Below are 24,758 nucleotides of genomic sequence, written 5' to 3'. Positions count from 1 at the left end.
AATTTTAGCTAGCCAGCACGTCACTGAGGTGTCCCAGCACCCTCGGAGGGCAGCTCTTGTGCCCCTTTGCTTGAGCAAACCAGGTGTATAATGTCTTTTTTTCTGCCGGAGGTTGGGGATGCACGAGGAAGAGGAAGAGAGACGCGTTTTCTTACAGGGACAGGGTTAAGAGAGAGTCGGCGATGGGACCAGCCCCCGGCGCAGCCAGCTCCAGCAAGCCCGCGGTGTTTGGGTTGTCCGGGCGCCCGTGATGGCTCCAATGTGCGCGCAGTATGACAGATGACCTATTGAAATAATTTCGGAGCAGTGCTGGGGTTGCCAGGACAACCAGTGCTCCCTGGGCCGGCGCCGGGCCATGTGACGGCCGCCTTGACGTCACTGGAGGCTGAGCCTGCGGTCCCGGCCGCGCAGTCAAAGCCGTGTGAGAACCCGGTGGATGCTGGAGTCATCCCCGCCGCCGCCGCCGCCGCCGCTGCTGCTGCTGCTGCTGCTGCTGCTGCTGCTGCTGCTGCTGAATCTCAGGGGCTGCCAGAGCATGGACTATTAAAAACTTGCATTTCTGCAGTGTGAGGTAACCATTTGCTTTATGTTCTCATCAGGTTTGGATTATTTTCCTTTAAAAAAATAGAATAGAAAGCAGCTTGTATCAGTGACTAATATTTTTTTTCACTTGTTTGTTTTGGCTGGAAGTTTGCCTTGATGAACAAGCCCAGCACTATCAGATAAATGCAAAGCAGCTTCCAGTTACTAATTCTGTGTGCAGACGGCAAAACGGAGTTAAATATAGATTAATGATCCATGAAAGGAGAATAGAATGATAGCGTTCTCATTTGACACTTGAGGAATATAAATGAACGTGAGTAATCCTAGGCTAATGCATTCGGGAGTTAAAAGAAATTATGTTTAGGCATTGTGTTTTTATACCTCTGTTGGAATTTGTAGTTTCTTAATGCTGCCCGGTTCAGGCGGGTTTGTACCCAGTGTGTCCAGTGAGGGGGAAGCCAGCAGTCAATGCAGCCAGGAACAGCCTAAAATCCAACTCTCAAAGTTCGAGCATTTAAATCATCTTTGTTCATGCGGAATCCCTGCACCCTGCGCACTCCCCGGGCTTTCTGCCCCTCTCCTGGGGCACGCGGCACTCTTGACTGTATAGTGTTTACAGAGGAAAGAATCAAAACCTTCCTGAAAAATTATCTGAAATATGCCAAGAGAGCAGCATTGCTGTAACACAGGCTTTTACCCTTTTTCTCACAGGCACACACACAGGGCTTGGTTTTTTGTCTTCTTTTCTTTTTTTTTTTTTTTTCTGTTGTGCATTGAGAACAGTTAGAATAGCTAAAAAAAGAACTGTAGCATGAGCAGCCTGATTTTTTCAGTCACCACAGTTATTGAAAAATGAAATGCTGTTTGGGTCTTTTTGTAAAAACAAGAGGGAGTTTGAGTCTGTCTCTGTATTGCACTTACTCCGAGGTAGCTGTTGTGGGGAAGGAGATCCCAGAGCTCCTGAAGTTTAGTGCCACAGCCTGAGTTTGTTTGTGTGGGAACATACAGATTTGTTTTAAGAACAGATTACAGCTGAAGCATCGTGTGCGTTGTTTCCTGGAAAGTATGTTAGATCTTTCTTATCTTCTCTAATTATATATTCCTGTTCCCTTCCTCCCAAAGTTCAAAGGGTTTATCAATAATGGTAATGATTCTCTAAAGCAGCTGCTTTAAAACAGTCTAAAACAATGTGGAGCTACAAAACAATTTAAGGCACCGAGCAGTAAAAGATTTTTAAAAATATGTGAAAATTATCCTAATATTGTCAAATGCAGCATAAGTAATTGTTTCAGAAAGAGAGCCAAGACAGACATTAAAACTGAAGGCACTGCTCTAGGGAAGTTATGGCTTAATGCTCTGGATTTCACTGCATTTGGTGTTCTTAGCAGAGAACAAGAATAAATGCATCTGAAACATCTAAACCATTTCACTTGGTGTTACCTCATCAGTTCTTTCCAGTTCAACTCTTGTGCCTAAAACATCATTGTTGAGGGGGCTGAAGTATTTCAAATTGTCTTTATTAAATTCTTCACTTGATGCCACTGCACCAGTGCATGAGGAATCTCGCCTGGCTCCTCATAGGTGTTTAACCAAGGTTTACAGGAGCCTCGCAGCATTAGTGGAGGTGTTGGCACTCCGCGAGCAGACTTCCCGTGGGGAGTGAGTGGGCTCTCGGCGTCCTTGCCCAGGTGACCTGCCTGGGCTGGGCTGGGCACGGCAGCTCTCCAGCTGCTGTGGGGAGCTGTGTTTCAGCCCATGGCAGTCCATCCCCCTCCATCTGCATGTGAGTTCCCCAGACTGTGGAGGTGGGGTAGGAGGGGAGGACAGGGGGAGGTGGTTGATACAACCCACTACCCTCTGAGGTCTGCTTGTTCACCAGCTTATATTGCTGGGGTAAGTCTGCAGAGGGACCAAGGCAGGGAGTATGGGGACAGATTTGAGCTGAGTGGCACCTGCCGTTCAAGAGAAGTCATTCACCCTCATGTCTGCAGGATTTGACTCCATGTGTAGCTGCCATCACCTCCCAGGTTTGACTTGAGTGATGATGCTCAGTGTGGGCTGAGGCTTATGTTGTTAATTTAGGCTTGAATACAGTGTCCTGTAGCATTTTTTTGCCTTGAAAACACCTGTAAGGGGAAAAATAATTGATGCAACTTCTCCTCGAGAGCTATTCATTAGAAGTACTTTAAAAATAGGTTCCTCATCTCCAGATGGAATGGACATATCTTTCTTTAGTGATTCTGAGGAAGTCTTGAAAAGGCTCTAGCTTGATCTTAGAGAAGAGGATGATAAACTGCTTCACATTTTAGCAGAAGGTCCTAGACATGCTGTGGCAAGAGGCAATGTTATAGGGCAAGCTGGTAAGTGCTGCTGGGGTTGTACAGGGATGTGTCCTACTTGGTAGAGTGACAGCTGTGTCCCCTCTCAATGAGTCTTCGGGGGCTTTGGGCATCCCATCACCAGGCCCCACCCATTTTGCCCCAGAGATTGGGAATGAGTTGCGAGCAGGCAGCTCACAGGGAGCACCAGCGTCTGCAACTGGAGACACAGGTCCCACTCAGGAGGGCAGGGAATGGTGTGTGAGAGTCATCCTGGGGCTATGTGCCTCTGCTTGATGATTTCATGCTCTCATTTTCACTGGTCAGCTCCGTACCAAACCCCTTGGACAAGAACTCAGGTTTACCTTGGCAGTGTGTGGAGTTGCCAGGCAGTGTAATGCTAAGCATCCCCGCATCTCTGCCCTGCCGTGCTTCCACCCACCATGAGAAAAGAACAGCCTGTAGGTTCCTTCCCACCACCGAGAGGGGAAGGTGCTGCAGCCCATCCTTCACCTGCTCCCCAACGCCACAACTGTGACACTGCCAGCTTACTTGGGCTTGGAATCCTCTGACATAGAGAGAAAAAGCATGAGATGCACGTGGGCTCGACAACACTTCACCTTCTTCCAGGGAGTCCAGACTGACCCTCCTACTTCCCATCAGCCTTCATGCCATTGGCAAATGTCAGCCCCTTTGCACACACCTGAGGAAGGGAAGATGTCTTCCTACAGTCTCCTTGTCCATGGTGAAGGGTGAGCAGACTGGCAGTTCCTGAGGAATTGGAGCACTTCACCTTAGGAAAGACCTTGGCTAAAGTCATGTCTGAGATCTCCTCAAGTCACTTCTCACACAACTGCATACAGCAGGGAAGTCAAAAACAGATGTGAGCTGTTGATGCCTCTAGCCTCATAATAATAACACACTGAAGCCTTTAGTGTGCTCTGCCTTGATCTGGTTGAGTTGATGGGCAATGACAATATAAATTTAGGCCAGAATCATAATAAAATCTAAAAAGCCCTTGCAATGCAGAACACTACTCCTTGAATTTTTTCAAGCAGAATGCAATTTCAGCTGTCTTTTTAAAGGTCCTAGCTCCTGCTTAGGCAATATTCATGGGGGGAATAAAATCCTCTGTACAGCGTGGCAGTTGTCAGTGGGAACTGATGTTTCAGTATGGAGTTTCAGGATCTTAAATTACTTATTGCAGAAGTTGGTTCCCATTCTGCTAAAAATCATTACATTGTGCTAATTTAATGTCTGCATCAACATTAGGAACAACTGGTTTAAATGATGGCTGAGCTGCAGTAGAGATTTGGCATTTTAGCCAACAGTTGCTTTTCCAGTTAAACAGATGCCATGCGTAGGGTACTCTGAATGCAAAATCACAGTTGACCTGACTGTTGGTTCCAAGCTAAAGCAACAAAAATCGTAACTCTGGAATGTTTTTGGTAGTCATATTTTAGAAATAATCTTCTATGGTGAGCCAAAATCTATGCAGACAGTTATAGTCAGATAACAGTTTAAAAAATAGACTATGTTTTGGCTGTACTTTTGCTGCTGTTAAATTTATCTTCTTAAATAGCAGGGAGTATGAGTTGAGGGTTGAGAAACAGTAATTTTGTAATTATTTTATATGGATTGAATTATTCTGTCATCAAATTTGCATTTCAGACAGCATTACAGTATGAAAATATAATTAGAAACTGTAATTCAGGAATTGCTGAAAGTCATATTTCCCAGAGGGAGCACTGTGAAGAAGCTGCCCTTACTACAACTTTAGCAAATGTTGAAATCCTATAGGTGGAAAATGTGAAGGCTGAGTTGTAAAGTTCCTCTCCTTTCTGTGGTCTTCACACACTGTCAACTTTCTGCTGAACATCATTTTTTCATAAGATTCGTTTCCACAGAACCATCTAATCATTACAAGCTGAAGGGCTCAGATCCTGTTCTGCTCAATTTCAGTCTGGCTGTGCTGATATCTGCTGAATTGCTTTCAGCCACAAAATGACACTGAAATAATGTAAGGATCTGATTTACATGCAGAAAAACCAAGAAGCTTGTCGTTTGGTCTGAAATGCTGTTTTCAATTTGCCCAGCACCTGAAATTCCCAGCCATGCCTCTTTTCACAGAAGATGGCTCAGGATGGGTCTTGGTTTAGCTCTGTTTGTCTTCTTTTATAGTTCAGTATTTTTTGTAGTACATGTTCACAGTGTTGTGCAAAATTTTAGCTGTATGAAACTCACTGATGTCAATCGTTATGTTTTTTATTCTTGTGACAGTCTATGGCTTATCATAGACATGCTAGCCGGAAACAAACATGTCGTGTGTTTTTTAGCTGGGCTTATGTTGATAAATCCCGTGCACTTTTGTTTGAGACACACGCTTCTTAGGAGAGCATCATCCACCGCCAATTTTTCCCACCCCCTTGCTGGGGCATTGGTCAGGTCCCTACGTGAAACCGAGCCTGTGATGCACAAAGCAAAGACAGCATTGGGAGGAGGCAGAAGCTGAATGTGGGGCATGCTTGATGCTTTGATGTCCCCATACATCTGTCACGGTCCTGCTGAGTGACAGTCACAGTGCTACTCCAGAGGAAATGTCAGGACAGGAAAAGGAGAAGTGTGGACCTGTCACCCCAAGGATGGCATGGATAAATGGGCTGGCTGGTGACATGGTTCCTAGTGACCCAGGGACACTGTCACCCCCTGAGTGCTCTGAGGAACGAGACCATTTTCCTATGGCTGCCCAGGGCCATGTTCCTGCACCCAATGGCACCCAGCCCTGTCATTTTGCCTGGGTGCTGTGGAAGACGTCTGTTCCATCACTCACATTTTGGGTGACACACATCCTGACGCCCATGTCATGCAATGTGGGCATAGGGCAGGAGCTTCAGGGTGTCACTGCAGATGACCATTTCTGTTAGGGAGGGTGAAGTAAGCCAGATTGTAAGCTCTTTAGGGACAACTTGGGGCGCAAGTGCTGGTTTACAGGTGGGACATGAGCAGTTCCTGAATGTCACAACTGCATTTTTGCACATTTACTTAGAAACTGCAAAGGAGCAGGAGGCAGCATTTCAGCTGTCTGTGTCTGCACATGGGAGCTGAAAGGCTTTGAGACAGGTTTAAACCTGCCACATTTGTCACAAAGCCTCTTAGCTGTGTGCTGAATCTCATTGTCAAGAGAATGGGTCTTTGGGAGCAGGGCAGAGCCAGGTTGCCCAGCCACAGGGGCACAGTGGACCAGGAGGGGTGGGACAAGGTGGGAAGGAGAGCTCTTGGCAGGACTGACTGGGCACATGCTGGCAGGATGTGGCCAGGACAGGCTGCTGCCATTGTTCCTGCACTGCTGCATCTGCCCATGCAGAGACCTCTGGCAGTGCTGCCTCATGTCCCTGGGCATCTGCAGAACAGGCCAGACAAGACTTTTGTGAAATGGAGCTGTCTGAAGGAGTCAGGAGAGTGAAATACTCTTCCTGTGTTAGCAATGACGCAGCGATGTTGTTTAGCTGCTGTGTGATGTAGCTGTGGCTAACAGGGCTGTCTCTCTTCTGGGCACTGGGTTCAAAGTAGGGCTGGAGGAACACTGCACAGTCAACCCTTGTGCAGTACCTGCTACTGGATGACAGTAGTTTCATGATTGTTCTACCATTATAAATAGAAAATGCTTTTGGAGACACCCAACATTACTTGTAGAGAGGTTTTATTAGACAAGAAGATCAGGTGGTTTATAGGCTGTCACCTGAGAGAAGACAAGTTAAAGCTGAAGAAGGTCAAAGTTGGCTTCTTTCCTTACCAAATTCCCTCGCTCCTAGAGCAGCCAGATTTCCTGATTATGTCTCACACGATCTTTCTGCGTCTCCTTCAGGATTGTAAAAACACAATGGATCCAGCACATACGAAGTGTCTAACTTCAGCTGAATAGCACTCAAAGAGACTTCATGAAGCAATTTAGCCCTGAGAGCCTTTAACTGAAAGAAAATATTCTGCTCATGTTGTGCGCGCAAATCCAAGCTACCAGGGGGACGTGAGCACAACGGCATTGATTATTTCCGCAACTGCTATGTGCTTCCTATCACAACAGTATCCTTGTGTGCAGAATGGCAGCATGATTGCAGAGTCCTCTTTAGCTTTACCATTTTTTCAAGCCCAGGTCCAATTAGAGCAATTATATCTCAGCAGAAGCACTGTCTGTTGTCCTCTGGACCTGTCTGTCAAGTGTCCTATTCATTGCTGTTTATCTTGTGGGAGGCTTTTCATGTAAAGTCGTTCTGACCCTACTGAAAGCGTCCCACCAGAAGGGTAGCCTGCACTTTTATTTCACAGGCTGATGTGGATGAGAAGAGTGCAAAGTTACGGCTGGCCAAGGATACATCTTTCAGTCTAACCATGATCTCTTCTCACTTGAGTATTATTGCTGATTTGTCACAGCACACAGCTTTCATGTTCAATTATTTCACTTCACCCTTAATTTTCAATTACTTTACTGCTAAAAATTGAGAACATTATCAGAATTCACAGTTCTTCCTTGCTATGTTGGAGGGTTTCCTTAATCAAAATCCCCAATGTGAATTGCAAGGCATGTAATGTTTGATGGCATATGTTATTAAACCACTTACAGCTCTGAGGTCTGTGTGGACTCTCTGCTCTCCAAGTTACTGAAGGGTAGTGGGAACTTCTGCAGAAAGACCCTCTGTGTTTTGCTTTGCCTCTCCTAACAGGGCCTGATGACAGTCCTAACAGTGACTCCTGCCAAGGAAGTCCCCCTTGTCACCACTAAGGTAAAAGCTGAAAAGCAGAACTCTGTGAAAGGCAGAAGTGCTGGGACTTGGGAAGGTCAGGGGCAATGCAAAGAGGAACTCTTTCTGAACAAAATATAGATATTTATTTTCTCATACTGCTCTTGGAAAGGAAAATCCAGGGAGGAGTGTTTACAGTTCTCTTTATGAAACAAAGAGAATTCTTTTCTGACAATTCAGAAATGAGATTGCCTGTGAGAGAGCAGCCCCTGTCCCTGCTGCTTGCTCCATGGCATCCACGGGAGTCTTGGCCAACATGCGCAGCAGCACTTGGGTGGAATAGGATTGCTTTAGGAACTGAAAACATGAGCTCAGACTTTGGTTGGTTGTGGTGGCTGATTGGCCAGTGGCACAAGAGACAGAGAAAGCTCTTGTTAAGACAGTCTCTGGTGCCAAAGACTTTGGTTATGGTGAGGGACAGAAGCCTCTCCCAGAATGCCATGTTCAGTTATGGTGCTGTACCCCGGTTCAGGTTCCCCGGTTGGCTCCTGGTGTCAGCCTCACCCCTGTACTTACCCTGAGCTGCCACGTGCTCGGGGTCATTTGCCTCTGGAAACCTTCACAAGTTGTAGCAATAAACTGCTTTCTGTGGAACTCTACACAAGGACCCTTCTCAGCTCCTTGCCGTCAGCTTAATATTACTGAAGCCATCCCTGCGTCTGTGTGTTCATGCGTGTGAGCCACAAAACTGTAGGGGACTCAGTAATAGTTGTTCTTCCTCCAGTATCATCAGGGCAGGGGTTCCATCAGGTTTGTTTCCTATTTTGCCTCTCTTCTGCTAGGTTTTAGCCCAGAAGGGCGGCTTTTGTCAGGAGGAACTGCAGAGCCATCTGCAGTAGTGGTCCAGATGTCAGTTCTGGGATGTGCTTTCCCTTGGCACAGGATGCTGTGGGCAGGAGAACCATGCCAGCCCTGACCAGGGCTGCAAAGAGACCTGGCCAAGTTGGCCACACTAGTAGCAGAATAAGTGAGAGCTGATGAAAGAGCAGTATAACATGCTCCACATCAGCTCCATGGGGGTCTTGGTGAATTTGTTAAAGATGAGTTTATACTACTTAACTGGATCTGCAGCCTTGGCAGACTCAGGTTTTTTTCTTGCAGCAATGGCCTTTTGTCTGAGAACCTGGAGCAGGGTTCTCTGCTGCTGTGCAGGGTCAGAGCCTTCCACTCACCATGGACACATAATGCTCATGATGCTTCAATTAGAAAAATACAATTCTTTCAAAGACGACAGAAGGTGACAGAAGCACTAGCAGGGTGACTGCTTGCCTGACTTTTACACTTTTTGTTAGACACTGGACCCTTGCAGAAACCCCTGCCTCAATTCAAATAATCTGATTAGAAGTCAAAGAGTATTGCACTAGTAGTTCACCATGTGCCAGTTATTAGTAGGCTGTGGTGTTGCTCCAAGAGCCTGTAGTAAGACACACCTTTCCTTCATACTGCTCCCACAATACTTGTGGATGGCACTCCAAGCAGGGTGTTGGGGAGGCAGCTGGGAGAGAAGGAGTTAAAACAAGTCACAATTACAGTTTGAGATATTCTCAAAAATAGCAGCTTTTCTTTTGTTTGCTGAATTCCCCGTGCTTTTACAGTCCTGTTCCCATTATTCATTTCTTTCCCAAAGTAACATTTTTAAGCAGAGGAATGACTTGAGTGGGGAGAAGAGGGGATCTGCAGACCGAGTGGGACAGCTGTGTGCTCCTGTGTCTGCAACAAGGGGTGTTTCAGGTAATTTAGCTTCCTCAGTGGAGAGCGCAGTAATTCCTTCCTGACAGCCCTTGCTGTGCTTCCCAGGGGCAAGCTTCAGGCCGTGTGCTCCTGCTGCCCACTGTTTTTGTAGCCTAACTCAAAAGGAAGCATTTCTTGCTGGTGGATGCTCCTTTGAAGGAGAAGGAAAGGATGCATTTGGAAGAATAAGCCGAAAGGAGCTCCAGGACTGGTGGTGCAGGCAGATCCCACTGAGCTGGGATGCAGTTCCAGCCCTCAAAGCACCTTGTGTGTCCCATCCTTGAATGCTGGCCCAGGAAAGCAGCTGCTCTGGAGGGGCTTCCTGACAGCACCCACCAGGGCTGGCCAGGGACCTCGCGCTCTCTCGTCCCTCACAGTCAGGCATGCAGCCAAACACAAACAATGTGAGCTCCAGAAACAGGTGCCAGCAGCCTGCTCCTGGGGCTACAGGGAGGGATGGTAGAAAAGAGGCCCTGAGAGGAATTAAAAATTAAATGCTCGTGGCAGCGGCTTGCTGTCACCACATCTCAGCCGTTCACCTTCACTGTGGCTGGCTGGCTGCCCAAGCGCTGAGCAGGAGCAGAGAGAGGAGCATCCCATTTTCACTGCCTTCACTGGAGATCAGCCAGTTCTCCTGTTGCCCTGGTGGGTGAATGAGGAGGAGCTGCTTCACTGCTGCATGCACACAGAACTGACCAGAGCAAGCAACATGTGCCTCTTTGTGGAAATCCCCAGAGTCCTGGTGAAAGGCATCACACCCAGAGGTGGCCAGACCCAGATGAGTCACATGCCTCTTGAACAGATGCTGCTGTCCAAGTATGGGGTGCTGAGGAACTAAACTGACCATGCCACAGCCCTCCCTCCGGTCTGGAGCCTGGAATAACCCCAGCAACAGGCATGCTTAGTGTGGGTAGAGGCTGAGCCCACAAAGACTGGCATTTGGGGTGCAAGGGTCAAGCCTACCAAGGCTGGTATTTGGAGGTACAAGGGCTGGGCCCTCCTTGGCATCCAGTCCAGCTCCTTAGTGTGCACATGCCCTGAAACCCCTTCAGAGCCCCAGCAAACTCATCACTGAGCCCAAGGCCCCTTGCAGAGCATGTCCCAAATGATTCAAACTTTGGGTCTAGTTCATAATCCCCTCTTAATATCCCATACTAGGTAAGTGTTTGCTTTCCCCAAGCCTTGATATTTCTTGACATTAACATTCAAGTAGGTGACAAGCTATCGAGTTTCCTGAGATAATGGCTATGTCTGTACTATGGCCACTGGCTGTGCCCATAATAAATGAAATAGGGGACAACCCCAACACCAGAGCTCAGTAGTTAAAATCACTCCCTCTGCAGAGCAGTCCCTATCCCTCCAGCTCTTAATCAGTTCCTGTCTTCCCAGCCTGTGCCACTGGGCCCATTCCAGGGTGCAGATGGCACACAGTCACTTTTCATGAGGGTGCAGAGTTCAATAGCATGGCCAAGGGAGCTTCTGTGCCAGTTGGCCCCCATGCTGGGGAATGCACCCAGATGCATTTGCTTCATAGTCACAGGTGATGTGGTAAATGTCGTCATGCATAACTGGGTGAGAATCTGTGGGGGAAGAAAAAGAGCCTTAAAAATAGAAAAGTGTTTTTTCTGAAGCCTGGGTCTAGGTAGAGCTTATGAGCTGCAGGCTCTTGCCACAGCCACCAGCAGGAAATCAGCCCATTGGAGCATGACAAAAAGACTGGCAGCTCCAGTTTGTCAAACAAAGTGGTAGGGTTCTAATAGGACCAAAGCGAAGGAAGTGAGGAACATGGTCCTCACTTTCCTGGAAGAAAGAATAAAGAAAAACCTTTGGTCTACAGAGAAACCTCTGTCTGTACAGAGGAACATTGTCATGTACACTGCTGACCTGACTCTTTGCAGGATGGGGGTTTGATACTGATTTCTTGTTGTTTCTTGGTACATACTCTTTCCCCTGTGAGGCTCAGTTTTAATCCTTTTCTAGTTTACAATCCATTTATTTTTAAGAGATGAAAATTGCAGAGGTCCGTATCCACTACTCCACCCCTTCTGTTCTACCATTTCTCCAGAGTAAGTAAATTATTATCTGTATTAGCCTTCTCAGTGAGAGACCAACATGGTCCACTTTTCTGATGCTGTCTCATGCCTAATACTTGTTTTCCAAACCCTCCTTTGCCTGAAGTGAGCACCATGCACTGCACAATGCACCCCCCAGCTCCCTGGGGACTCCCCAGCCCCATATGCAGCACTGCCTTCCCCACACAGCACTGTCAGGAATTTCACATTTCACTCTGCAAAGAGAGAAATGACGTCCAGATGCTCTCCTTGTAAAACTTCAGGGTTGAAAGAGGTCAAAAGCAAAGGAGATTTCTGAATGCAGTTTTCTCCCAGTACTTCTGGTTTTGTTGACTTCGACCTTTATGTTTTTGATCTTGGAGCATTATGTCAGTAGGGTTTGAGAGAGCCAGGGGAGCATTTGCCTGTCTCTCTGCCTGCAGCTTTTTAGGTAGGTTTGATTGTTTTAATTCCTTCCTCTGTTAGACATGGAGTGTCTTTCACTTTCCCTGAATTTCCCAGTCAGGTCCAGTCACAGATCACTTAGTGTCAGTGCTGGATGGAAGCCATCACATGGAACTCTGATATTATTTGCAGATTTACATCAGTCCTGCAGAGCATGAGGATACTGGCTGAAAACTTGAACTGTGGGGTTTAGCACAGCAGGATCCTGGCTTTTAGTAAAGCAGGACTTGGGCATGGCTGTGTGAAAGCATAAAGTTTTTCCTTTTCACTTTCAGGCAGGAGTTGCTGTGCTTGCATTGCTCCAGATAATACAGGGGATTTGGGAAGACTAGCGTTAAGACAGTTTTTCAGAATCATTGAATATGTTTTAATCCTTATTAGCCTTGAGCAACTGGCTCCCAGTGAACTCAAGGGTAGGTATAATTAAAGATCTGTCTTGCATAGCCTGCTGTGCATTTACAGCTCTGCAACTGCTCTCAGTAGTGAAACAGAAATATGTCTTTCAAAGGAAAGCTCAACAATAGGAAATATTTCTTTCAAAACTATGAACACAAATGTTTCTTCCAAGAATCATCAGATAAAGGCAAAAACTTTCTTAAATTTCTAGTTCCACTAAGCACCTGGCTCTAATCTACAGTTCCTTGACTTTGTTCATTTTTTAACCCAAATGGGATCCTATTTTAAGGCATTGTTATTTCATCCGATAATAAAAGTGTATTCAACCATTTGTGTGTTTCATCAGTGTTTGCATTTCTTGTTCTGTACCATATTTTGCATTTTTCTTCAGTCTTTCCAGTGAAGAACCAGTGTTGTCCAAATTGCTGCTGCTCAACTGGACATAACTCCCTATTCCTTGCTATTTAAAGTTGGTTACCTAGTTCTGCTGGTGGGTAATTTTGATCAAGATTTCACAGAGTGCTAAATTTGTCTGCACAGACAATAGAATGACAGGTTTTTCTCCCAGCCTTTGCAGAGGTTTTTGATTGCTGCCTCTCAGGTGTCTGGCACAAGTGGAAGTGGCACTGTTGTGGGATGTGCTTGTTACTTCAGGCGTTAGCCTTGAAAAGCACTGGTTTACTGCATGGTCTGTCATGTCTGTTTAAGCACACTATCTCTGAAACTGCTCCTCCTGCAGTCAATAAGAGACTCCATTAAATTGTATGAACATATTAAGAAAAATAAGAGATTTACTCAAGGAATCTTTATTGCATTTCATTATAAACCACTGAATCTAATATACAAAGAAGATTGCTTTAATTATAAGTGGACAAAAGAAAGATTTGCTCTGTGTTCCCACTAGGCAACTATGAGCAACATGCACCTTCTTCATCTAATGTGGTTATAACAAGTAATTAGGTTTGGTAGTTCTCCTGGGAGCAGCACTTAGCTGTATTACACAGCCCCCAAGAGACAATGACATCAGGTGGTTTTGTTAGGTATTGTGGTATCTGTTCTCAGCTGTTTTTTCTTGCCCTGAGGAAACTCATGAGACAGCCATAATGTGGGCAGAGGGTTCAGATGATGAGCTGTTGATCTCCCCATCTCACCTCCAACCAGTTTCACTGCAGTCGGTGCTGCCCTCTGGAAGCTCAGCAGATAGCAGAGAACTCTGATGGCCCTCTGTGCCTGCACACCCATGCATGGCTAATTTTTGTTGTGCAAAGTGAAGTGCCTTGGTGCCATTCACTGTTGTTTTGTATGTTATTACTATTTCAAATCCTGAGCAAACAATTTTAAGAGGAGGAAAAGGGAGAGTTCAGTCCAAGATGGTGTCCTAGAGCAAGAGCTCCCTGCCGCCTGTGTTCTTCCCTGTTAGGTGGACATCTGACAACTGAGTGAAGGTCTGATAAGTGGAGGGATTCCTCCATATCTGTCATGGTGTGGCTTGGGAGGGAGCATGAGGCAACATGGTGCCTTCCCACTGTCACAACCAAGAGAGGGCTGGGAATGCCCTGAGGCAGAAGATGGCTGTCAGGAGATACAGATGCCTACAGCCTCTGAGTCCGGGTAAGGTCAAGAAATGCCTGATGAGAGTCTGTTCTGTGCCATCCTCCTGTGAATCTCTGCCAACCCAGGAATCTTCAGAACTGACTCCAGCTAGTCCAGAAGCACAGGACCAGCTGATAAAAAAGCCATACAGATTTAAAAAATCATTTCCTCCCTGCCAGAGACTGGAAATACTTCATGCCTCAAACATTGATACAAAGTTTTGCTCATTCTAAAGAAGCTACAACCGAAGAAGCTTCCCTGAAGAGTGGGACTTTGGACTGAAAGTCAAACTGTTGATTAGATAAAGGGAAATGGATTGTTCAGTCATCTCAGGCTGAGGGAAAGGTATGCATCCACAAAAGGCCAAAGCCACCAGCTGCAACTATCCCCAGCTGAGTTTGGGGTGGGGGAGAGCCCAGCTCACAGAAGCCAGGTTTACACAGACTCCCCCCAGCCGAGGGGGGAGGAGGAGGTTTTGGGTGCATGGTGCAACCTCTGGTCAGAGGCAGTGAACACCCATCCTCCATTACACAAACTGGCCCAGCTGTGGAACCCCCAGCCCCACAGGGCACATCCACAGGACATTCAAGTGAGAGGCTTGGCCCCACAGGGCTGCACGTGGTGCAACAGACCCAGAGTCTGCTGTGAGAGACCGACCCCACCCCAGGGGGACATGGCCGGACGTGCCCACCCAGCCTGAGCATGTACACCCATGGGACTCTGTGCCTTCTGGGGGGACCTTCACCACCGAGAGACCAGCTGGAGAGGATCAACGGGACATCATTGGGATCCACGGAGTGGTGATCTTTTCCTTATTCTGTCCCTGTCAACTCTTTCTGTCCCTGCCCCTATTTTCTACTCCTTCTTTATTTCTCGCTCTCTCTCTCTCATATTTACCATCAAATAAAACCCTTACTATTGTCACTGGCATATGGTCTCGTTTGCACCTTAATTTGGGCAGAGGCATTTCTAAGAACCTTAAAACTGGATCATAACACTCCCTCTTCCTGTACATCCGTTCAATCAACACTGTAGTGCAGCTGTCAGCCAGTAATTTTTTTAAGTCATCAGAAGTCTTCAGATGAAAAGAATGGTGTTAATAAATTATTGTGTTCCTTAGAGGAGACAAAAGGATGACAATAAAGAGGTGAAATTTTGTAGAAATCTTGAATTACTGAATAGAGACTGGGCACATGATTCACTTTCAAAGAAAATGCAGAGCTTACTATTTCATGATTTGGACAACATAGTCTGCTAATCCTCTTGACTCCAAGGTTAAGCCCAACCAGCTGTGAATTTTATTGAGGCTACTTGTAAATCTTAATTTCAGTTAAATTTTTTGCAGTAATGTATTGCTGCTCTCAGTGCTGTCTGATGCTTGAAGTGACAGAGCTGGCCAGCTTTCCTGACCTGTCTGCTGCATCCTGGCACTCGTTCCTCTGCTTACATAAGCCTCCCCTCACATTCCTGCCACTCCCCATCACTGATGTGTGGTGGGGGGTTATTACATAGTGCAGAGGAAGATAGAGATACTTGTTTACTAAGCATCACTGCCTTTGGCTCTCCTCGTGGTGATCCTGGATCCTCTGTGCCTGAAAGAGTGCCCGCTGTAAGAAATGTGCTTGTTTTTTCAGATGCTGTTTCCCTTCTAGAAGTCAGGACAGTAGGGGATCTCCTGACTCCCCCAGTTCACTGCAGGTATCTATGTCATATAGACCCCATTTGTGGATTTTTCAAATTGCATTTTCCCATGCCTTTGGCTCTTTGTCTTATGATCTTTGAAGAAGGCTGTTCCACAGACTTCGCTGCTCCAGTGGTTTGAGATTTGCTTCTCATTCCCAGCCAAAATTTATTATGGCTAGTTTATACCCATTTGTTCTTCTGCCAGCATTGTCCTTCAGTTTAAACTGCTTTTCTCCTTCCCTAGTGTTTACCCCCTCTGATGTATTTATAGACTACAACCATATCCCCTCTTGGCCTTTCTTTAGCAAGGCTAAACAGCCAAGTGCCTCTGGTCTCCTCTGAGAGCACAGGCTTTCCATTCCCTTATTTGGCTTAGTAGCCCTGCTCTGCAGCCACTACAGACCAAAATCCCTTTTCCTCAGTGTGTTTTCCTGGCCATGTACTGTAGTAATCCAGGTGAGCCCTCATATTTCCAAAACCTGCTCATTAACAGCATTGGTATTTCACCCTCCCTGAACTCTACAGTTTGGTCTCAGCAGGTTCATTAGAAAGCATCACTTGTTTCCTGCAGGAGACATCATATTGGTATTTTCCTGTTATCTTATGACTATATAAGATCTCCAGCTCTTCCTCCTGCTGCATCATTTCTAGTTAAGAGCATCTTAACTACTGGTCCCTCAGATACTGCATTTTGCAATAAGGAATTTCATCCCTTTGCACTATTCCAGGGCTAAAATTGTCCCATTGTTCTTGTGTGGTAGTCTGGCATCCTCCTGATGGTGCCTGTCACCTTGGTGTCATCAGTAACTGCACTGCCTTGAGATTATGCATCCTGATTATTAATGAAAATGTACAACTATATCCATGCCGAGACTCAACTTGGAAGAACCCTACTGTAACCACCTTCCATCTGAGATTTCTCCTTTGATTTCAGTTCACGATCCTGGAAGAGGAAACATCTGCCTGACTCTGTCCAGCACATTCCCCAGAGGAATGGTTTGCTTTGATTTTACTCAAGTGGCTTTGAATTAGCCTTTCTATATACATCTGTTTATCTACTAGAAATGAATGCTCATGTACTGGTTGGAAAGCCAGTGCAGGCAGACTTCCTACAGGGTTTCCATATAAGGTCAGTTCTGCCAAGAAACTTCAGTTCTAACCTCTAACATTTCTACAGCTTCAGTCTGAGATCTCTCTTCAGCAGCACTTGCCAACTGTGCTGCTCAAGTTGGGGTGTTAGCAGATGTGTTTTGCTCTGCTTCAGTCTCCCAGTGGGTCACAAAGCCAAATTCATTATTCAAATGATTGCACTTATTTCTCAGACTTAGTACACTTTTTTTTTAATGAGAATTTGGAATGGGGTGAAAATTCTTTTGTGTTCTGGCATATGTCCCTCATATCTTGGCTTGCAGAGGAATAGCAAAAATGATATTTGTACCCCTTACATTCAAAATGTGTGAGACTATAAATATCTATGTAGTAAATATGTAGTCCTAAAACATTCCTGCTTGTTCTTCAATTAAGACTCTGAGACTTCTCCCCCAACATCTCCCTGTGAATTCTGACAAATATCTGACTCTCTTCTTCTTTTTGCTGAAGGGCTTAGAGACTTAGGAGTTGATGGTGACATCTCACAAACCAAAGAACACAGCTACTTCTCTTTTGGGCTCAAACAGACCAACAGAGGAAAAATTACTGAGCTGCCTTTTTGATGACAGGAAAATCAGTCCTTGTCCTCCTTCCCATGAGTAGTTCAGGTTTTGGATATCTCTCAATGTTATCAGCTACTTCTTCTGAATATGTTGTATAAATGAGAACTGAATGAACTGAATGAGAACTAGTTCCTTTAAAAAGAGGAGGAAAAAGAAGAGGAAAAAGCCTTTGGAAATATTAAGTCAGTCTAGTTAAGTTTGTTCCCTACTTATAATTTAGCTTCTTTTTATAAGCATTAGAGCATTCTCTGATCTGAAGAATAAGCTTTCACCTTTTCATATTGAGGGCTGGCTGAAAAGCCTTCACCTAGTGCCTACATCTGAGATGTTGTAAAGTCATGGACCAGATACTCCTGTGACACTCCAGCCTTCATCTTACTTGTTTGGTGGACCAGTTATCCTGGATGCAGCTCTAAGAATAAGTGATTTGAGGATTTGTCTGCTGAGTGATCAGGTAGAAAAGGCTTTACGTTGTTATGAGGTTTCATTTTCCAGCTATTTCTGCTAAAATCAGGGAACTTTACATCAAGAAGGAATTACATAATTCAATATGACACTCTATGTTGAGCAAACTCAGACTGTGTTCTGCTCAAGCAATTTTGTGAAACTAGCCTCCCATATTTCTGTTTCTGCCTGACACCAACCCATAAATTTGGGATTCACTCACTCACTCTCTAGATTTCAGAGATGGTATTGACTAGATTTCTATAGCTTGTATAGAGACAGTGAAATTTAGGTTTCTGAATCTGGAGTTTTCTGTAGGTAAGTAATGTGGAGAGTTTGATGTTAATCCCCTCCTGAGCTGTTGTCAAAGGATGTAGCTTGTTAGAGGTTGATTCTAGATTCAAAGCACTCAGTGTGTACCTCACACATGCTCTGACCCTTGCTTTGTTCAGGCAGAACTGGGGGCCATGGCTGTGAGTGCCCGATGGTGGATCCTTTCCACCAAGGAAGCTCTCTGCTGATCTGAACCCAGCAGAGGGAACGCTTTTGGTGGTCTCTGCCTCTCCCGTCAATAGAGGGCACAGAGTGAAGATGAGCAGAGCCAGACGGCTCGGTCCCCAGTGCATACAGAACTCATGGTATCAGTCAAAGTCCCTGGGGGCTGCAGCCCCCACACCACCCCACGGGCTAGTGCAGAGTCACAGTGTGCAGCCAGATGCCTGGAGCCAAATTTCTCCCTCCTTTCCTCCCTTCCCACGGCATCATCTCTTGCTGAGAAACTTGAATGTAGGAAGCATCCAAACCAAAAGCATAGGGAGGGGAGCATACCAGTCTGCAGCTGCTTAGCATCTCAAAAGGAAGAGTGAATTCCTTGTATCTGACAATCAAGATGCAGGCAGCCACTTTATTGACAGAATTAGTTCATATTCCAGTCCATCACGTGTACAGATAATGCACTGTGGGATTAAGCTACTGTAGCAATAAATTTCCTAACCTAATTTTAAAAGATAAAAGCTCCAGTGAAGTGAGGCTTCATGGCACACTCCACTCCATTCAATTTCCAGTCCTTCAGAAGAGCAGGCAAGAAAGCCCTCCCTCAGGTTGCTGCTCCGCATCTCTGACCTCCTCCTCCAAAAGCAAATCTTCCAGGGAAGAAAATAGAGCACCACTAAATCTCCCCTCCCTCTGGCTACCAGCATCTGCTGTCACTCTTCTCATCTCATTTGAAAGGTCACATGGAGCAGGGCTCTGAGAAGCCCTCCAAGTAAAATAAGGAGGAGTGCTGTCTTGCACCAGGAGAAGACCTGCCTCCCCTTGTCTGCTTCCTCCCCTCTTCTGCAGCAGTTCCTGACCACCCTGCTCTTCCAATGAGTGTCAGATACAGGCACAGGCACTGCCAGTCCAGTCCCTGCACCTTTGATCTGGAAACAGGAGTAGCTTCTGAGTACTGGTGGCACATGAGATGCTGATTCCCACTGTCTATTGCAACTCAGCAGCAGGAGGAGGAAGGACAGAGCAACCCGTGGCACAGTGATGCTAGGGAGACATATCAGGCCTTTGTTCATGTTTTGGGGTCAGGGAGGGCTGAATGCACTGGGCATCACACGAAGGTCAGATGGTGTCTGGGCACTGCTCAGTACCCACAGGCCTCCTGTGGCAGCAATTGAGGGATGGGTATTGCAGCCACTGAGGAAACCCTAAGAGCTGACCATTTTAGGCTGGATGGCAGCTTGCACCTCGGCAGTGCAATTGCTGAACTTGTCCATCTCTGCAGCCTCAGAGATGGGAATGGCTCTACCGCGGTGTGGTCGAGCCCCAGGGAACAAGGTGGCTGTGTGTGCATGGGGCAGCTGTGCAGGGAGGGAGTCAGGTGCCCCTCAAGGCATCACAGGTCAGAATCAGAGAATAGTTTGGGTTGGGAGGGACCCTTAAAGGTCATCTAGTCCAACCCCCAAGTCATAACAGGTCATTGATTTCCATTCATGATTGAGCTGCCTTGCACTGCTAGTGAGACCAGAGTTTCTTGGAACTTCACTGAATTAAATTTTCATCTGGCCATGCTGCAAGGATGGCATTGTCAGAAACCACAGGCATGAAGCCTATGTAATGCTGGTGGCAGTAGCTTTATTTCTCTTGGCCATGCTAGGGGAGTTTGCAAACTCCACCAAACTTCTCTGAGCAATTGGTTGTCTTCACATTTGAAAAGGCAGCATTTACCTTGCAGGCTCCAGCAATGTGCTTGGTATGTGCTAGTTTAACATAATTTTAAGCCATTGATGAGGAGAAAAAGAAATCCTTGTGTTGGTGTGTTGTCTTCCTTTATGAAGGTTAAAATGTTTGATGCTCTGAACAGTGTGCTAAAAGCATCTGCAATAGGGAGACAGTGGCATCTTGTTCACTTGGAAACTCCCAGGAAAAAATATTCATAGCTTCTATATTACCAAAATCCAAATAAATTAGTGCTGTTTGTGCTGTTTGAGGGCTTAGAGTACAGTTCAAAGGGAAATCACACAAAAAAAGGTAACATTTTCAGGTACTCATACCCTGCCCATAATTATTGCCTGCACTGAGGACTGCTACAACCTAATTACTTGCACCAGCTTCACAGCTGGCCTCCAGCCAGCAGCTGAGGTTCATCCCAGTACTAGATATGAACCTCAGACAAAGTTTACAGGAAGCCTTCGAAAATACCAGTTGGTGGTTTCAGTAGGGTTCAGCAGCACCAGCTCCCTGGGCCTTCCTTTGCCTGCTTATTTTTGTATCATATTTTACCATCTGCATTTCAAAGAGGAGTGTTTGCAAATTTTTTATGAACCAAGGTTGATATTAGGCACTAAAGTGGACAAATGCTTTTTGCCTGGATTCTTTGGCCAAAATGCGCATTGCTTACAAGTTCCCATTTAAAACAGTTGTCACACAGGTGTGTAAAACACTCTGAAAAGCCCTTTCCTTCACTGCTGGCTCTTGCTGCAAGCGGTTCCAGTCATCCTGCACAGCTCCAGGAGCTGCCTATCTTCTCTGTGCGCAGCACACCCATGTTATCCCCCTCCACCTCTGTCTCAGCTTATCCTCCCTGTCTCTGCTGTGATTTTTATTTGATTGGGCTTTGTTTGATTAATGGCCTTGTTCTTCTCCACTTGTATGTGCCTGAGGAGCTGCAGTGCTTGGTGGGATGCAAGGTGGAATGGACTGTGGCCAGAGCCAGGACAGAGTTTCGGGAGGCACTGGCGGAAGTAGGCCAGGCACTAGGGTGTGTGACAAGGTCAGGTGTTTCTGAGGAATCTAATCAGTCCTGTCAGGTCTCTCTCAGCCAAGCCAAAGAGGTCTCCAGGCTCAGTTCTGCAGGATCTTCCAGGAATGCTGCTTGTAGCTGCTGGACATCACTCTGATGTATGCTGTGATTACTCTGCTGACCTGAGGGAGGTAGACATCTGCATGTTAGGGGAAGATCTGGCCCATTTCCATCATGCTGCATTGTCATTTTCCACAAAAGTATTTACCAGCGGTTTCTCCAGTCCCTTGCCAAAAAAAAGAACAGTTTTTCTTCCTTCAAATAAGAGTGAATGTAGCATTTGAACTACATATACATATTTTTATACTTGGTAGTTTCTTACAATAAATGTGCCACATGGCCTAGGATGAAATTGTATTAGAGGAACCAGCACATACATCAAAGCTTTGATTGTAAACTTCCATCTCAGAGAAGGAGATGAGCAATCTCTATGTTCAATTATAACTGCAGATATTTCCTTTTTCCTAAGATAGTGTCTGTTACCATGGCCACAACCTTCAGAGTTTTCTGGCTATTTTAAGGTCATTACTAGGAGTGAAAGAGCAGATGTTTAATTACATTCTTCTTATTCCATTCACTAGGTACAGCTGACATTTTAGAAGTCCTCAGTACAAAAAAAAGTCCTTTTTTATTGTTTATCATTTTCCTAGAGAAAAATAGCAGAAGCTAATTAATATATGCCAATATGCACTTTGTCTACAACTTCTAAGTAGAGGGGAGAAAGCAGTTTCTTGACATCTTAAAGACTGGGTATTAGATTGGTATTAGCAGTAGTCAGAGGGAGGTGAAAACCATGCTATAGAAAATACACCAGTTTTTGTCCTGGTCACTGACAACCCCAAAGGATTGAGAATATCCTTTGAATGCTTTGATTTTCACCCAAAGAAACACTGTTAAGCCAGAGCCATGCATTTGCACATCACCAGCAGAGTCCTGCACGGGCCCTGCTGCCCAGGTGTTGTGATTGTCAGCATCCCCACTGTGTGTAAAATCCTCTGGGATTTATCAAAACATGAGACCTCACCAGAAACTTTTTCTCCACCACATTGTGGCATTTCTGGTTTGTGAATAGAGACAATAATTATTCAGGAGATTGCTCAGCCAACAGGACTGCAGGGCACGTGGTCCCCTAGATCTCTCTTGGACCGTTCATGGTATGTTCCTCTTTGCTTAGTGTCCTAGGTTACAGTGTAAGATGTGCCCACAAGCATGTATTCTATCACCATCTTCGTGAGCTGTTAAAACCAGGTGGGGCAGTGCTCCCTGCCTGCTCCCTCAAGACTATGTCCTGTTAATGGCCCCTCAGCGTCTTATCTCATGACTCATCATTCCATTGTGAGATGCTCCACCCAGAGGGAGAAACCAAGCATCCCATCCTGGATATAAACTGAGATTTTTTTGAAGACCTCAGGCAGCCTTTCCCACTGGATTTCCAGAGGACAAGAGCTACGTACCTATCACTGGATCTTCTGAGGAAGACCAGATCTTCCTACATAGGATCACCGCTTCAACAGAACCACATCCATTCACTTGAGGAGGACTGCAGCCACCACCTTATCGGACTGCTGCTGCTACCCTGACTAACAGGGTCAGGTCATATCTGACTCTGTCAGTTTAAATCAGTTTTTTCCCTGCCTTGTTTTATATTTATATATATATATTAGTAAAGAACTGTTATTCCTGCTTCCCATATCTTTCCCTGAAAGCCCCTTGATTTCAAAATTATAATAATTTGGGGGGAAGGGGTGTTGCATCTTCCATTCCAAGGGAGGCTCCTGCCTTCCTTAGGCAGACACCTGTCTTTTAAACCAAGACACTTAGACAACATTACCACCTGTGTCACAGTATAGAAGATTTGTTCATTAAAGCTTCCTGGACTCAGGGTTGCCTAAGTTTAACGTTTTGTCTGTAATGATGGTGACTCCAGTATGTGATGAAGGCCTTGTCATCTTCCTGTGCACACCCCTCCCCACTAGACTCTTCTCAGGCCAAAGGAGCAACTTGATTAGAAGAAAGATGAAGTGTGAGGTAGGTCCTGAATCCTACTGAGACCGGTATGTAACTTGGTTTATGCGGAGAAATGTCACAAGAAGGCAGCCTCTGATGTCTGCCCACTTCCAGGGACAAATTGCTGCTGAGCAGGGACTTTTGGGTGTTTGGCTTCCACACGTTTGGATAGAGCAACCCTACTTCTCATCCCACTCTTGCTTTCAGTGTCTAAACTTATATGGATCTGGTCTCTTGTTGCTCTGTGCCTGAGCTCTTCACCAAAGATTTCCTTGATATACTGAAGTGTTGGGAAGGTGGATGCCCTAGGGAAAGGAATCATGAGATGTGAATTCGTATCTCCATATTCAGGCTGCTCTCCCTTCCGTTCTACAGATAGGTGTTCTAGACCAATGCTGTTAAACACCCTTTTAAGTATTTTCTTGACTCAGAGCTGGTAGGTATCAGCTTCCCAATGAGTTACATTGTTTACAATGAGTTACATGAGATTTCATTGTTTAACTGTTGCTGCTCAGCTCCTCATGGTGGTGAAGTTTGCTCTAGCTAGTACTGCTACTAACTTGAAGCCATTAGTGTATTAAGACGACCATAATCTCATCAACAAATATGCTGATGAACACTGATTTAAAGATTTTGCAAACCAGAGCAAAGGACAGTGATGTCTTCCCCTCAAAAGCAGAGCTCACACTATGGAGGGAGATTCAGCATGGGACTGAAACCCCAAATGGAAACAGAGATGCCAAAAGAGGGAGTTCAGGGTCAATGGCTGTAGAAAATCCCACGATAAGAGATGTGTTCAGTGTCCAGCAGCTGCTCAGCATCCCTGCTGCTATGTGATGCTTACAGAATCTCCACACACAGCTGCTGCTGGGCAGGGGGAGGAGGAGCTGGCCAACCATGGATGTGCCTCTCAGCCACTGTGGAGAGAGTGCTGGCTGCCCAACCGTCCCTTCTCCTCTGACCATGTGAAGCTTGGCTGTCATGGTTTTGCCTGTATTTTGGGTTATGCAACTATTTTGCTAAGTTGCAATCTCTTGTGTTGCTGTAAAAGCTGCTCTTATCTGTGCAGACTCTGTAATTAAATATGACCCCTCTCATATCATGCCTACAGTACACTATGCACTGTCCAAAACTCTCAGTTCCTTACACTTTGTCCCATTCACCTGTTCCTCAGAGATGTCAGAGTCCTTTCTATGTTGGCAGTGAGTTCAGCAGATAGAAGGTTGAGCTTTGGGCTTTAGGAACTAATTCCTTCTACAGCAGTAATGCTGCAATGCTACAGACTTATCCTAAGTAACCCAGCCACCTGGCCTGGCTGAGTCAGTGTAGGACAGAAAGAGTCTTCTGCCTACATAGAAGCATAATCACCCTTGAGCAGGAAAGGAGGCAGAAGAGCATCCATTCAGAGGACAGCACATTTTTTAGGCAATCCCTTACTTAAGGCATGTTTTTAGTTTGCAGTGATGGAAGAGAAGCAAGTGCCTTGCTTACAACATCTGCTTCACGCTCCATGCATGACTGATCACATCTCCTGCTGCAGCAGCTCAGCAGAGCTGCAGTGCCAAGGTCATGTGAAGGTGCAGTGGGTTCTGTGCAAAGCAGCTGTGACAGCTGACCTCAGATCTGTCCCATCTACCAGTTCTGGAGGACCCATTTGGTTCTTTCTTTAGGGCATTCATAGTTCAGTGTGGCATCCAACTCTGCACCCTGCTCCCCACTCTGGGTTG

At 45.8% G+C, this 24,758-nt stretch overlaps 1 protein-coding gene across 1 annotated transcript in view; it reads left to right on the top strand.

Annotated features, from left to right (window-relative positions):
• The first annotated feature begins 398 nt into the window (after positions 1–398).
• Positions 399–24,758, top strand: part of NCALD (neurocalcin delta) — a 60,083-nt gene continuing 35,723 nt past the window's right edge. Inside the window, exon 1 of the mRNA XM_010404916.4 lies at positions 399–571. The gene's annotated coding sequence lies outside the window, so the exon portion shown is untranslated. The remainder of the gene's footprint in view (positions 572–24,758) is intronic.

This window comes from Corvus cornix, chromosome 2 (genome assembly GCF_000738735.6).
Source record: "Corvus cornix cornix isolate S_Up_H32 chromosome 2, ASM73873v5, whole genome shotgun sequence".
Taxonomy (NCBI): Eukaryota; Metazoa; Chordata; class Aves; order Passeriformes; family Corvidae; genus Corvus; species Corvus cornix.
The sequence above is the reverse complement of the archived record's forward strand: the minus strand, read 5'-3'. Positions and strand labels throughout refer to the sequence as shown.